This window comes from Microtus oregoni, unplaced genomic scaffold (assembly GCF_018167655.1).
Source record: "Microtus oregoni isolate MIOR12 unplaced genomic scaffold, Mior012 000062F_ref0000492, whole genome shotgun sequence".
In the NCBI taxonomy this organism is placed as follows: domain Eukaryota; kingdom Metazoa; phylum Chordata; class Mammalia; order Rodentia; family Cricetidae; genus Microtus; species Microtus oregoni.
The window spans coordinates 2,985,321-3,000,047 of NW_024543872.1; the positions used below are offsets into that span (position 1 = coordinate 2,985,321).

Below are 14,727 nucleotides of genomic sequence, written 5' to 3' on the forward strand. Positions count from 1 at the left end.
GTATCTGGGCAAGTGTTCCACTTGAGCTTCTTCCCTATCCTTGATTTCATATATTTTATTAATATTTCTTTGAACTTTATCTTAAAGCTGTCCAGACCAAGTCAAAGAAGACCTTAGCAAAACCCAATATGAAGAATATAGTGGTGATAGAAGGTGTCCGCATTCCATTTCTGCTGTCCGGCACTTCGTAAGTATGACATGATCATGGTAGTCGTTTCTCTTTTAAGGTACTGTTTGAAGTAGTCTCTGTGGGTAATAATGCCATTAGTGGGGAACCATATGGAAAGTACTTGTATAAAGTCAGTATAGAACAAGTCAAATCAGTGCGGTATATAATAGCAAGATGTTTTATCCTTTTTTATAAACTAGCTTGCCATGGTATTAGCCTGAAATTGCCTTAATTGAAAGTTCGGTGTAGATCCAGATAGCATCTTTTCCAACAGGGTGTCCTTTTTTTTTTCTGGAACATTGATTGCTTCTGTAGGCACAGTTAGTGCTGAGGATGGTCTGTAAAAATTCTGAGAACCTGCTACTTTGATCCTGAAAATGATGAGGCTTTGAGTTGACACAGCTGGTCTAAATGCCGCTTGTAGCTCAACCCCAAGTATTTTGGACTAGCCTGATAATTTCTCAGAATCAAACAACTGTTTTTCTTAGGGTTTTCTATCCTCTAAATGAGATTCATTCTACACAAAAACTGATAATGAATTCTGCTAATTAAGTTCAGGAATTAGTTCTGTTTTGTTTAAATTGTGTTAGTTTGTTAATATTTCTATTTTGCACAGGCAGTCACTAACATTAAAAACTGGAGAATATTAGGCTCTTTGTAGTAGTAGGAGAAACAATAAGGCCTATCTTATGTGTTCATATGGAAAATTTGACATCTTGGAGATATATTACTTTTAAATGGAAAAGCATAGGGGCTAAAGAGATGGCTCAGGAGGTAAGAGCCCTTTGAGAGGACCCAGGTTCAATTCCCAACACCCACAAGGCAGCTCACAACTGTGTTTAACTCCAGTTCCAGGGAATCCAACACAGTCATACATGCAGACAAAACACCAATGCACTTAAAATAAAAATAAAATTTAAAAAAGGAGCCAGTGAGATGGCTCAGTGGGTAAAGGTGCTTGCTACCAAATCTGATGACACAAGTACAGGTCCTGGAAAACAAGGGGAGAACTGACTCCTACAAGTTGTCCTGTGCCTTCCCCAAATGTATGAGCATACAGCACCAAATGTTAAAAGAGAGAAAAGACTTAAACAAGGTGTAGAGCCTCATGTGTGATGTGGAGGGAGGAGGAGGGAGGGAAGAGCAGGAAGGCTGGGGTTAGTGACTCTAACAGACTTTTTGCAGGAAGGGAAAATAGTAGCTTATAGTGGAGAAAACTGATAGGTACCATCTGAACCAAATGCTCAAGTTAACATCACCGGTAATAAGTAATTTTAATGCCACACATCCCAATAGGAAGCAATGAGAAGAGTGCCTTGCCTCCGATCTCAGGTATCAAAAGTGGGAAACTATCATAGTTTAGAGGTGGCTAAGCCGCCATAACAACTAGATGCCACATGGCCCTGTGGGTTAGATCCTGGAGCTGGAAAAGGGTGTCCATAGGAAACTGGTGAGAGCCACAAAGTTAGTGGCTTAGTGAACAGTACCTTGAAGAAGCTGGATAGAAAGAACTCAGCTCTGTCCTTTCTGCTCTTTGGTAAATCTCAGATTATTTCAAAGGAAAAAGTTTCATAAAACAACTAAAACATGCCCCTCGTATCCTTTTGAGCTATACAAAATAAAAAATGTAGTCATCCCCTGCCCCCCAAAAAAGCTCTCAAAAAAGAAGGTTAGTTTTAAAAAAAAATATTTAACACATGCCATTCTGAATAATAAAAGTATGGGATATAATTTTTTAATGTACATGATATTTGATGTTTGGGGTTGGGATTTTTGTTTGTTCCTTTTGAGACAGGGTCTCCTGCTGTAGCTGGACTGGCCTAGAATTTGTGAGCATTCCTCCAGTCTTGGCCTCCCAGGTGCTGGGATTATGGGTCTGAGCACCATGCGCAGCTAGAACATCTGTTTGGTCAGATATCCAGAAAATTCTGTAGGTGTTTAAGGCTTGTCAGGTTTTTTAAGATGACAGCAAAGTCACACTATTTCTTCACTTGAACCAAGGGAATGACTGTGACAGTAGCATTGGGTGCATTTTCAGCAGTGTATGTTAGATAATCTGTATTTCAAATAATTTAAAAGGTTATTGAAACTCTAGGCTTTTGGTTTAAATTATTTGTTTTCTTTCCCAGCTATAAAGACCTAATGCCACATGACTTGGCTAGAGCTGCACTTTCGTAAGTAAATGAAGTTTCCTGTTCTTTCATTTAAAATGTTTTCCTAGTTTTAGCATTTGAAGTAGTATGTTCTGTAGAATTTTCATGTTTAGGATATGTTAAACTTTATATTGCAGGAAGTAAGTTTTTGTTTGTTTTTCGAGACATGGTTTCTTTATGTAACCCTGGCTGTCCTGGAACTCACTCTGTAGAACAGGCTGACCTCAAACTCACAGACATTCACCTGCCTCTGCCTCCTAAATGCTGGGATTAAAGGCATGCACTGCTACTGCCTAGCTGCAAGAAGCAATATTAACTACCTTATACAAGGGTTTTTTGTTTTTAAAGATAGGGTTTTACCATCTAACTCTGACTGACCTGAAACTTACCATAGAACAGACTGACCTTGAATTTAGGGATTGACCTACTTCTGCATCTCAATTGCTGGGATTAAAGGTGTGTCCCGGGGGGCTGGAGAGATGGCTCAGTGGTTAAGAGCACTGCCTGCTCTTCCAAAGGTCCTGAGTTCAATTCCCGGCAACCACATGGTGGCTCACAACCATCTGTAGTGAGGTCTGGTGACCTCTTCTGGCCTGCAGATATACACACAGACAGAATATTGTATACATAATAAATAAATAAAATAAATATTTAAAAAAAAATAAAGGTGTGTCCCGTGATAGGATTAAATTTTAACTTTATATGTTATATTTGAACAGCTTTGATTGGAAGGCATCTTTATCTGCAACTTTTGCGTGTAGCATCTTGACATGACTATATATATATATATATGTGTGTGTGTGTGTGTGTGTGGTATGTGGATGGTGTTTATTATAATATTCTCATAAAATATTCTCAGGCTGGCCTGGAACTCATTATGTAGGCCAAGATGGCTTCAAACTCATGGCAATCATCCTGTTTCATCTGCATGCATGGAGGCAAATACTCATACTCCTAAGATAAAAATTAAAAAACAAAAAACTCGAAGGTGCATGTGCAAAGCAAGTAAAAGTTTTAAATTAGAGCTGAGTGGTGGTGGCACCTGCCTTTAATCCCAGCACTTGGGAGGTAGAGTCAGGCGGGTCTCTGTGAGTTTGAGGCCAGCCTGGTCTACAGAGTGTGTTCAGGACAGGCTCCAAAGCTATACAAAGAAACCCTGTCTCAAAAAACAAAACAAAAAAATTTTTTTTAATTTAAATGTAACGAAATGAGGTTGAGATGGATGAATACTTTGGTGTGGTCATAAAATATATGGCTGTGCCTACATAATATACTCTCTAAATGTCCAGTGATATTTTGCTTTAGTGTCTCCAAGCAGCCGAAGATCTTTTCCTAACTGGAAAACACTTTCATTTAACCGTTCTGCTCATCAGTCAGTTTTCTTGTCTTCCTGCCAGACTTTAAGAACAAATGCCACAGCATTGTTTCTCTCTTTACTGTTTACTCTCCCTAATTACATAATAATAATAATCATTTCCATTCCCAAATCTCTGCTTAGCTACACATTGGAAGTTCCTCTTTAGGGATCATAAATAGAGCATTGTTTTCTTGGGCCTCTCTGTGCTCTACATTTAACACTGTGGACTGTGCGTGGACATGTCTTCCTTTGAGTTCTTGTATTGCAGCTTTATGATGTTCTTCCATCTCCTGCTTCTTTATTCCACTTCCTTCCCTTCCCCTTCTCTTCCTTTCCCCTCTTCTCTTTATTTCAGTGATGGGGTTCTTAACCCAAACGACTTGTAAATACTGGGCAAATGTTCTACCAGTGAACTGCACCTTTAACTCCATACAGATTTTATATAACTCACTTTTGAGTTTTGACAAATGTGTACTTGTGTTCCTATTTTTGATGGCTCCTTAAATTCTCTCTCTCTTTTGCTTTGTTTTTGTTTTTTGAGACAGGGTTTCTTTGTAGCTTTGGAGCTTGTCCTGGAACTTGCTCTGTTGACCAGGCTGGCCTCAAACTCACAGACATCCGCCTGCTTCTGCCTCCTGAATGCTAAAGGTGTGCGCCACCACTGCCCAGCTCCAAAGTAACTTTTGATTCTTCCTTCTAATGTCTCATTATCAAGTGACCATCAGATACTGCCTTCACATCCCTTGTCATTAATTTCCTTTTTGATAGGGTGCCAAATGTTTGTGCCTGGCCTTTAAAAGAGAAGGGCTTATCTTTGTGTTATTCTGGTGATTAGAATTGAACCTAGGGCCTTATATATACTAGATGAGCACTCTCCTATACCTCCAACTCAGGCACTGTTTGTTTAAAAACGTGCAGTGTTTTATGTGATGTTTTCTGGCATGTTTGAACTGTTTCTTTTCTTTGGATTTCTGCTCTTAGGGGTTTGTTGCATCGGACCAATGCTCCAAAGGATGTTGTTGATTATATCATTTTTGGTACGGTTATTCAGGAAGTAAAAACAAGCAATGTGGCTAGAGAGGTAAGTAAAGCAAAATTATATGTTTAAAGAGATTAATAAAGCTGGACATAATAGCTGATGTTTGTAATTTATTCTTGAGAGGCTGAGGCAGGGGGATTGCCATGGAGTCCACTACTTACTGTACTATGTAGTAAGTTACAGATCAGTCTGGCTGCAGTAGGATCTTATCTCCAAAACAACAGCAACAGCTCTGTTGCTCTAGGCTTGGTGCCACACGCCTTTAATATCAGCACTCAGAAGGCAGAAGCAGGAAAATCTATGAGTTTTAGGCCATCCATGACTACAAAGAAAGATCCCTTTTCTTCCCCTATCCCAACCCCTCCAAAGTGGCAAAAAAATCAATTTGAAGTAATATTTTTTTAATTTATTTCTTTGTGTGTGTGTGTGTGTGTGTATGCGCACACACAAGCACGCATGTGGTGCTAGAGATTAGACTCAAGGCTTTGTACTTAGTGCCAAGTGTTCTACCACTAAGATAAGTCTCCAACCAAGAATTTACCATTTTGAAGTCTTAAAATTCATTAACTAAATACGTATTTAACTAAAAATCAGATGATGTGTGCTGAAGGCCTTTATCATTTATTACAGAAGTTACAATTAATATTGAAGGTGTCAAGTCACAAGAGTTAACTTCTGATGGAGGAAACTTGCCTTGCAAGGCCTGCAAGAAATGCAAACTCCAGAAAACTGTTGCTTCTGCCTGTAATTTTAAATGTGCTAATTGTATTCTTTCTCTAGCCTGTATATATGTGTGTATCTCATAAATACATTCCTGATCTACTGGGCATTTTTATCTGTGGATTGTCAAGAAGCTGGGTCTTCCTTAGCTGTATTGTCTAATTGATATTAATAATGTTAGCCTATATAAAGTTTTGATGAATAAAACAAATACAAAGATACTTCCCTAGAATCAGGTGTTATAATGGTGGTACATGCCCTTAATCCCAGCACTCAGGAGCCAGAGACCTGGTCTACAGAGAAAGTTCCAGGACAGGCTCCAAAACTACAGAAAAACCCTGTCTCAAAACACATGCGCGCACACACACACACACACACACACACACACACACACACAAAAGGAAAGAAAAGAGCTGTAATATCCCCAGCTGCCAAGATAGCCGCACACAATTAACTGATATAAAACTTTAAAGTCGCTTTTAGATCAGTCCAGGTGCTTTGCTAATTGGATTTTAAGATAAACAATTACTAAATGAATACAATCTTATTTACTAGGACATGTAGCCAGCTGTATGATTTGTTGAGACAAGGTAAATAGTGCAAAGTACCCTAATTGCAGTACCAGGGACAATAATTAACTTTTTGCATGGATTCCTACCCTCAGTTTTATAGCCTTTGCCCAGACACCATGGGATAAGATCCCTGAATGGCCAGGGCTATTTAGAAAATATAACTTATAGCCCCTGAAAAAAGTTACAGCTTCTCTTTCTATGGTCAAGGGTTACCTGCTGGATAGAAGAATATATCTTAAGATTTAAAATGTTTTTAATGTCACTGTGCCTTGGCGAGTGCTGGGTGGGCTCCTTTGCCATACCCCTTGTTCCTGCAGCTCATGCTGCATTCTGAGGACACCTTTGTAAACAAATAGTCTCCAGTGTGAGAGGGCCTGGCCTTTACGACCACTAACACAAACTGTTTAAGTTATATGTTATATACAGTAAGAAGTATAGGATATAACATACAGTTTCTTTATTTCTCTCATTGGTTTAGCTCTGTAGGGCTACCTCTGTAGAGAAGATAACAGAGAGACTTCTTTCACAGCCACGGTTTGCTGCACATGAGTTAGGGGTTAACTGGAAAAAAGACAGAAGAATTAGAATAAAGGCAGAAGAATTAGAAGAGTACAATAAAGAGACATGGCGAGAAGATGTGTGTGAGTTGACCTGTTTCCTTCACCATTGCTTGAATCCTAGTTTCTTCGTTCATTTAGTTTGGACCCTGAGAGGAGGTTTTTAAGGCTGGACTTTAAAAGCCTCCATTAGATAACTAGTATTATTAATAATTACTGTTATTATCACATAACTATTATTATGTATTCACATTTTGCTATAAGTCAGATTATTTGAGTGGGTTTAGGAAATGTTAGTTTATCTGTCTCTTGTGTTAGAGAAACAGTATAGCAGTGTGTGACTGATAGTACTCTTGGTAATGTTAGCCATCGTGGTTTCTAGTTAAACTTTAACATCTTATAGCCAATTTCATAGCTTCACTTTTGTAGTCAGAGGAAGCTTTGCCTATAATTTACTGCTTTTGACTAGATGACACGTAGGCAGATTTTTTTCTTTTTATGTAGGTATTTCATACAAGTTTACCTTTACCCTAGTTGGCACACACCCACCTAGTGTTTATTGGGCAATGGAGATAATGACCGCCTTGGAACTAGTATGAGTATCCCACAGGCATTTGACTGAATAGTTCAAACCTGTCTTCTGGGCTTTGTTTCAATTATTTGGAGAAACTTGGCTTGCAAGCATATTTACCTTATTTCATGTCTGTGTTTCTGTGTCCATTATAGTTACAAAGATAATAACTTCCATTGCCAGCCAAGATAGAAGGGAAAATGTGCAGATCAAAAGCATTTTTTTTGTTACACTTTTACAAACGTTAAAACGGCTAAAGTCCCACCCAGCACTGCACAGCTCACAAAGTAACCATCTGATGCTGTTGGGGGGGGGGGGGGGGCAGAAGAGAACTGAGAGCAGGGAGAGGTTTCTGTTCTCATAGAGTGTTTACTTTTCCTCTGCGGCTTCACATTATTTTACATGCCTAATAAGAGCTCCAGTGGGCTATTAAAAAGAAAGACAAGAAGTTTGTGGGATAAAACAGGGATGAATCTTGGAAGAACTACTTATCCTGCTCAACTACAGAATGATTGAATAAATTATAACGATGATACTAGTCCATTAAACACCTATGCTATGAAATTTATAAAAAAAGTTTCTTGAGTGCATAAAGTCATCAAGCACCTCACAATATGTTTTCAACTTCTGTATCATGAATAGGAGGTGACTTGCATAAGACTGAAAAAGTAAATATTAAATCTGTTTCAGTTTTCTCTATTTTTATTTATTTTTCAAATAAGAATTATGATGTTTTTCTATGAATTTTTCTGGAAGTGTTAAATGTGTATATACATCAGCTGCTATATAATTCACATGAGGATGTTTCTCCCTCTACCTCATACTAATATCAATCATGTTGTATTCCACGTAAGCATTTTTTGAGACACAGTCTCACTTATTTTTTTTTTAATTGAGAAAAGGAAAAAAAAGTATCCGCCTCCTCCCAGCCTCCCATTTCCCTCCCCCTCCTCCCACCCTTCTCCCCCTCCCCCAAACTCCTCTCCCCCTCCCTCTCCAGTCCATAGAGCAGTCAGGGTTCCCTGCCCTGTGGAAAGTCCAAGGTCTGCCCCCCTCCGACCATGTCTAGGAAGGTGAACAACCAAACTGGCTAGGCTCCCACAAAGCCAGAACATGAAGTAGGGTCAAAACCCCGTGCCACTGTCCTTGGTTTCTCATCAGCCCTCATTGTTCGCCATGTTCAGAGAGTCCAGTTTTATCCCATGCTTTTTCAGTCACAGTCCAGCTGGCCTTGGTGAGCTCCCACTAGATCAGCCCCCTTGTCTCAGTGGGTGGGTGCACCCCTCGTGGTCCTGACTTCCTTGCTCATCTTCTCCCTCCTTCCGCTCCTCTCACTTATGAAGCCCTTGCTAGCCTGAAACTCACTATAGACCAGTCTAGCCTCAAACTTACAGAGATCTATCTGTCTCTGACTCCGGAGTGCTGGGATTGAAGTTGTGAGCCACCATGCCTGACTCTCCAGGTAATTTTTGTATCTAGGGAGATAGAGTTGATGGGACAGTTATGAAAATAAGTAGTAGAACTTAACATCCAACTAAAGCCAGATAAAGAGTTTTGTTAGGACCTGTGCTAATATTGATATGAACTCCTAAAAGGCCTTGTACCTCTATCAAACCTGACTTTGTTGAAAGACCTCAGTGTATTTCTCCTTCCGCTTAACTTCTTCCTTTCTTCTTGGTGCCTTGAAAGTGAGTTATTCTTTAAATAGAAGTATGCACACAAGGGTCACCAGCTGCCAGTTCTATTTAAAGCTCTGTCAGTCCTTTGGGTCAGCTGGGGCCAAGGGTAATGTGCTTCAGTAGCCTTGTGAGAATCAAGCTGTTCTAACCTGAGTGCCCTTACCCTTGCCCCACTGTGGAGTCTTTCCTTTTGCCCCTGACACCTGCTTCTGATTTCCTTTCCAACTGGTTTAGGTTGAGAAGTTGACCTGCAGTTGCCAGGAAGTAGTTTTAGCAGTCATTTGGGCACTTAGTGTCAGGTCTCCCTGGAGACAGCAGAGTACGGTCATACTGGTTACACAAAAGTAGCAGCTTTCTGCTCCTACAGATGGCAAATAGTATCAAATGCAGTGTAAGTATAAAGGCAAAGATTAGCTAAGAGACCCAGCCTTTTAAATCGAGAATTTGCAACATCCATATTAGACAGTTTGTATTCGGTTAATTAGTTTCAAAAAAGACTACTAAAAATAGTTCCTTTTGTAGTTTCATAATAAAGGTGGAAAAGTTAGGAACTTTTTTCCCCTAAAGTAAAGCTTTAGTATTAAAAAGTTTTTTTTTCTAAGTGTACTAAATTTTTTACATTAGCAAAACTGGAATGTTTTGGCAACATAAATTTTCCCAACAAATATTGTAAAACAATTATAGATATCTTTGTTTTATGTTTGTCTTTGACTGGGTCATGAAATTAGAGGCCACTTTTTGTTAGATTAGTAGGCCCTCAAACTTCCTCAGGGCCCCTAAAGTTTTTTTTTTTTTTTTTTGAACTAGCTCTATAGACCAGGGTAGCCTCCAACTCTGCCTCTGCCCCCTGAGTGCTGGGATTAAAGGCGTGCACCACCACCCCCTGGCTTTTGTTGTGGTTTTAATGGTCAGTTCTGTAGAAACATTTCAGCCTTTGCTCTGCTGCTAGGCTTTATAGCTTCAGGGATACGTGAAAATCTCACCCCGTGATGCCGTTTCCTCACTCTTAGTTGTATATTAAATTTTAAGAAAGATAAAATTACATGGTATCCTTGAAGGCTTGAAGCAAAGCATTGTTATTAATTAGGTGAGGCTGAAGAATGCTGTAGCCTTGTACACCACACTTGAAAATGGCTACCAGGCTGCTGGACTTGGTAGTCCGCAGACTGCATACCTGAATACTGGGGAGGCTGAGGCAGGAGACAAGCAAGTTCATGGCTGCCTGGAACACAGAGTGATTTCAAGAATACCTCGTGAAATCCTGTTTTAAAGTAAAAGGGATAGATCTTCATGGTGCTAGAGCTTGGTGAGCTTTAGGTTTAATCCCCAGTGCTACAGAAAGAAAAGAAAAACAGAAAGGACTGACAAGATGACTTAGCTGCTAAGGGATATACTGCCAAGCCTGACAACCTGAGTTCAGTCCCTTGAGCCCACAGTGTCCTTCACATGAATGCGCCTACCCACGTTCACATAAATAAATAATTGTAATAAAAATTTTAAAAGAAAAAAGAAACTTGTTACCAGGAATTTAAGAGTATGTTTCACTGTCTGGAAGAAAAACTAACGAGCCATTTTATTTTAAACATTGCTCTGTAGAATACTAAAATAAACTCTTTTCATAATTCTCCAGAGTAGGGCTCGGAACCTCACTTACATGTGTGTTTTCTTTCCCTCACTGTTCCCTGAAGGCTGCCCTTGGAGCTGGCTTTTCTGACAAGACTCCCGCTCACACTGTTACCATGGCCTGTATCTCTTCAAACCAAGCTATGACTACAGGTATGTGTAAATGGAATCCAAAGGTGCTTACTGATTTTACTCCTTTTAATTAATCTTAAGAGAAGTAAGCAATTAGCACAGAGCTCTTCATTTGTGTTTTTATAAAGATAAAATTGTATGAAAGTTAGGGATTTTCCAGAGTAGTTTCCATGCCCTGTGGGGACTGTTACATTCTTCCTTAGTCCTGGGCTGGCTGCTACTGGGACTGTCAGTGGGAGGAGGTGCATAGTTTATCCTGCGTAGGTAATTCTGATTGGACATTTTCCCATGAGGACAGAGTACTGCAGCCTCAATCATCAGCACAGTTGTTAATTCCTGCTCTCCATGGTCTAAGTCATGGCGTGGGAATATGTCTTAGCTGTGAGCACTTGTTGAGTAAGCATGAGGACAAGAGTGGATCGATCCCTAGCACCTACATAAATGTGTAGGTGTGGCAGCCTGCTTGTAATCTCGGAATTCAGAAGGCAGAGACAGGATTCCCAGAGCAAGCTGGCTGGCTAGACAGTCCGCATTGGTGAGTTCTGTTCAAGTAAGGGAACTTGTCTCAATATGCAAGATGGACACAGTTGAAGACATCAGATACCAGCCTCTGGCTTGTACACACATGTACACACACACACTTCGCCATATGTGCCCTAACACCTGCGAGCACACATTCACACATGCAAAAATGTTTTCATTTTTTTTCTTCACTTGGTACCCACATTCTTGGCAATCTATATGATATTTTAGCTTCTAACAATCTTCCTAAAATTGTGGGGTGTTAAATGGCTACTTCTAAAGACAGGAAACTTGAGAGGCTTAATATTTAATGTTACAATAATATCATGCCAGATTAGACTGGTCAGTTCATGGATGGCGAGGATGATGCCCGAAGCAGTAGTTGGGGGCTTCTCTACTGAGCAGGGTGCAATAAAATATTGCATGCCAGTTGCCATACAGGAAAACCTAGATCTGAGAAGTCAGATACCTCATGTAGTAGAAATTAATATTCTCTGCATGGGGAGGGGGTGGAGTGTGGAAGAAACCTTTCTGAAAACTTAGGCTGGGAGCATATAAAATATAGAAGATGTTTAGGTTTAGAATGTTGAGTTGGGCTGGAGAGATGGCTCAGCACTGGCTGTTCTTCCAGAGGGCCAGGGTATGATTCCCAGCACCCACATGGCAATTCACAGCTATTAACTCCAGTTCCAGGAGATCTGATGCCCTCTTGGCCTCTGTGAGCACTAGAAACAGAGGTGGTGTACATGCATATATGCAGGCAAAACACACATATACAAAGAATAAAATAAATAAATTAAAAGAATATCAATTTATTTAAAAGTTGATGTCAGACTGGGTGGTGGCGACACACACTTGTAATCCCAGCACTCGGGAGGCAGAGGCAGTTAGATCTCTTGAGTTTGAGGGCAACCTCTTCTACGGAGTGAGATCCAGGACATCCAGGTCTACACAGGAAGTTCCTTTCTCAAAAAACAAAAAAAAGGAAGGAAGGAAGGAAAAAAGAGAAGGAAAGGAAAGGAGAAAAGTAAAAACTAGTCAAGTGTAGTGGCTGCAGTAAGGAGGCAGAAGCAGGTGGATCTCTGTGAGTTTGAGATTTAGAAGCCAGCCTGGTCTACATACATAGTGCGTTCCAGGATCCTGTATCCAGAAGAAAAAAAAAAGGAAGGAAGGAAAAGTTAAAAACTGATTATTATTATATAAAACTGATAACTGTTACAAAAAAATTTCATGTATGTATTTTGCATGTATGCATGTCATGATGCATGTGTAGAGGTCAAAGGATAACTTGTGGAAGTTGGTTCTCTCCTTCTGCCATATAGACTATAGGAATGGAGTTGAGTTCCTCAGGCTTGCCTGTTGAGCCATCTCGCTTGCCCCCATTTATAGAACTTTTTAATCAAGAAGCTTATATTTCAGTGGTTTGTTATTCCTACAAAGTTGTTCATGCACATATCCTTTGTATCTTGTAGCTGTTGGTCTGATAGCTTCTGGCCAGTGTGATGTTGTTGTGGCTGGTGGTGTTGAGTTAATGTCTGATGTCCCTATTCGTCATTCAAGAAAAATGAGGAAAATGATGCTTGATCTCAATAAAGCCAAGACTCTGGGCCAGCGCCTGTCCTTACTCTCTAAATTCAGATTGAATTTTCTATCACCTGAGGTAAGACTTTTGAATTTAATATAAATAAAGATGAGTTTCCAGAACATCCTGAGGCTAGATTACTGTTAGATATAACACATACTCTAATAACTATATATATTCTCATGATTACAGGGCAGTGTATTTGGTCAAGATGGGGGTGGGAGTAGTTACAAAAATTGAATTTGTAGAGACTGGAGAAATGGTTTATCGGTTAAAGAGCACTGACTGCTCTTCCAGAGGACTCAGGTTCAAACCCACATGGCAGCTCACAACTCTCTGTAACTCTAAGATGTGACACACACACACACGGACATACATGCAGGCGAAACACCAATGCACATAAAATAATAAAAACAAATAAATAAATTATTAAAAAATTGAATTTGTGCCGGACAGTGGTGGCACATGCCTTTAATCCCAGCACTTGGGAGGCAGAGGCAGGTGGATCCCTGTGAGTTCGAAGCCATCCTGGTTTGTAAGAGCTTGTTCCAGGACAGGCTCCAAAGCTACAGAGAAACCCTGTCTCGAGAAACAAAACAAAAAAAAAAATTGAATTTGTAACCTGGGCATGATAGCACATACCCTTAATCTTAGCACTTTAGAGACAGAGACAAGTGAATCTGTGTAAGTTCAAGACCAGAATGATTTACATAATCAGACTAGCTCCAGAAATGTGTCTGTTAGCCCTCTTTAGAAATATGTTTGCTCACAAAGAGATTTCTGGGATCTTTTATTCCCTCTTTGGCTTTTTTTTTTTTTTTTTTTTTGAGCTAGGGTCTTGCTGAGCTACCCTCAAATTAAAAATCCCCTTGCGAGCCGGGTGATGGTGGCACACGCCTTTAATTCCAGCACTGGGGAAGCAGAGGCAAGTGGATCTGTATGAGTACGAGGCCATCCTGGTCTACAAGATCTAGTTCCAGGACAGGCTCCTAGAGCTACAGAGAAACTCTGTCTTGAAAACAAACAAACAAACAAACAAAAAACAAAATCAAAATCCCCTTGCCTCAACCTCCCGGATTAGAGGCATGTGTCCCTAAATCCAGCCAATAAATAGATTTCAGCTTTTCTAAATAACACTGAGCAATCTTACATAACTGTAACTGACTATAACTGTTCTCAATGTCCCCTTTGCTAGCTCCCTGCAGTGGCTGAGTTCTCCACTAACGAGACCATGGGCCACTCTGCAGACCAACTGGCTGCTGCTTTTGCTGTTTCTCGAATGGAACAGGATGAATATGCACTGCGTTCTCATAGTCTGGCCAAAAAGGCACAGGATGAAGGGCATCTTTCTGATATTGTACCCTTCCAAGTACCAGGTAAATGGTGAGACTTAAAGGATTTCTTTATTTTTATCTTTCATTTTATGTGAATACCTTAGTGTTTGTATGTTCATCATGTACATGCAGGTGTCCAGGGTGTCAGAGCCCCTGGAACCAAGGTTACAGGTGATTGTGAGCCAACTGATCTGGGTGCTGGGAACAAATCTGGATCATCTGCAAGAGCAGTAAGTGCTCTTAATGATGCTCAATCATCTCTTCATCCCTATACTAAAAACCTTAAGTGATAACTTCTTAAAGACAGGGTCTTAGCATGTGACCCTGGAAGCCTTGAGCTCACAGAGAGGCCTGCTTTTAGCCTCCCTGGTGCTATGATTAATTTACTTTTTAATAAGTATAATAATTGTTTCCAAACTACTCAGCTTTTATTCTTTTTCCATTTTTGTTTTTCAAGACAGGGTTTCTCAGTGGCTATGGAGCCAGTCCTGGAACTCTCTCTTTAGACCAGGCTGGCCTCTAACTCACAAAGATCCACCAGCCTCTGCTTCCCAAGTGCTGGGATTAAAGGTGTGCGCCACCACCACCCAGCTCAGCATTTTTTTAAAAAAAATATTTATTTATTTATTGTGTATACAATATTCTGTCTGTGTGTATGCCTGCAGGCCAGCAGGGGTCACCAGACCCCATTACAGATGGTTGTGAGCCACCATGTGG

General features: G+C 40.2%; 1 protein-coding gene and 1 pseudogene across 4 annotated transcripts in view; one reads left to right on the forward strand and one right to left on the reverse strand.

The window, feature by feature from the left end:
* The window catches only part of LOC121439575 (trifunctional enzyme subunit alpha, mitochondrial-like), a 77,620-nt gene that overhangs the window by 40,878 nt on the left and 22,015 nt on the right, over positions 1–14,727 (reverse strand). The window lies entirely within an intron of this gene.
* The window catches only part of LOC121439578, a 33,055-nt pseudogene that overhangs the window by 4,049 nt on the left and 14,279 nt on the right, over positions 1–14,727 (forward strand).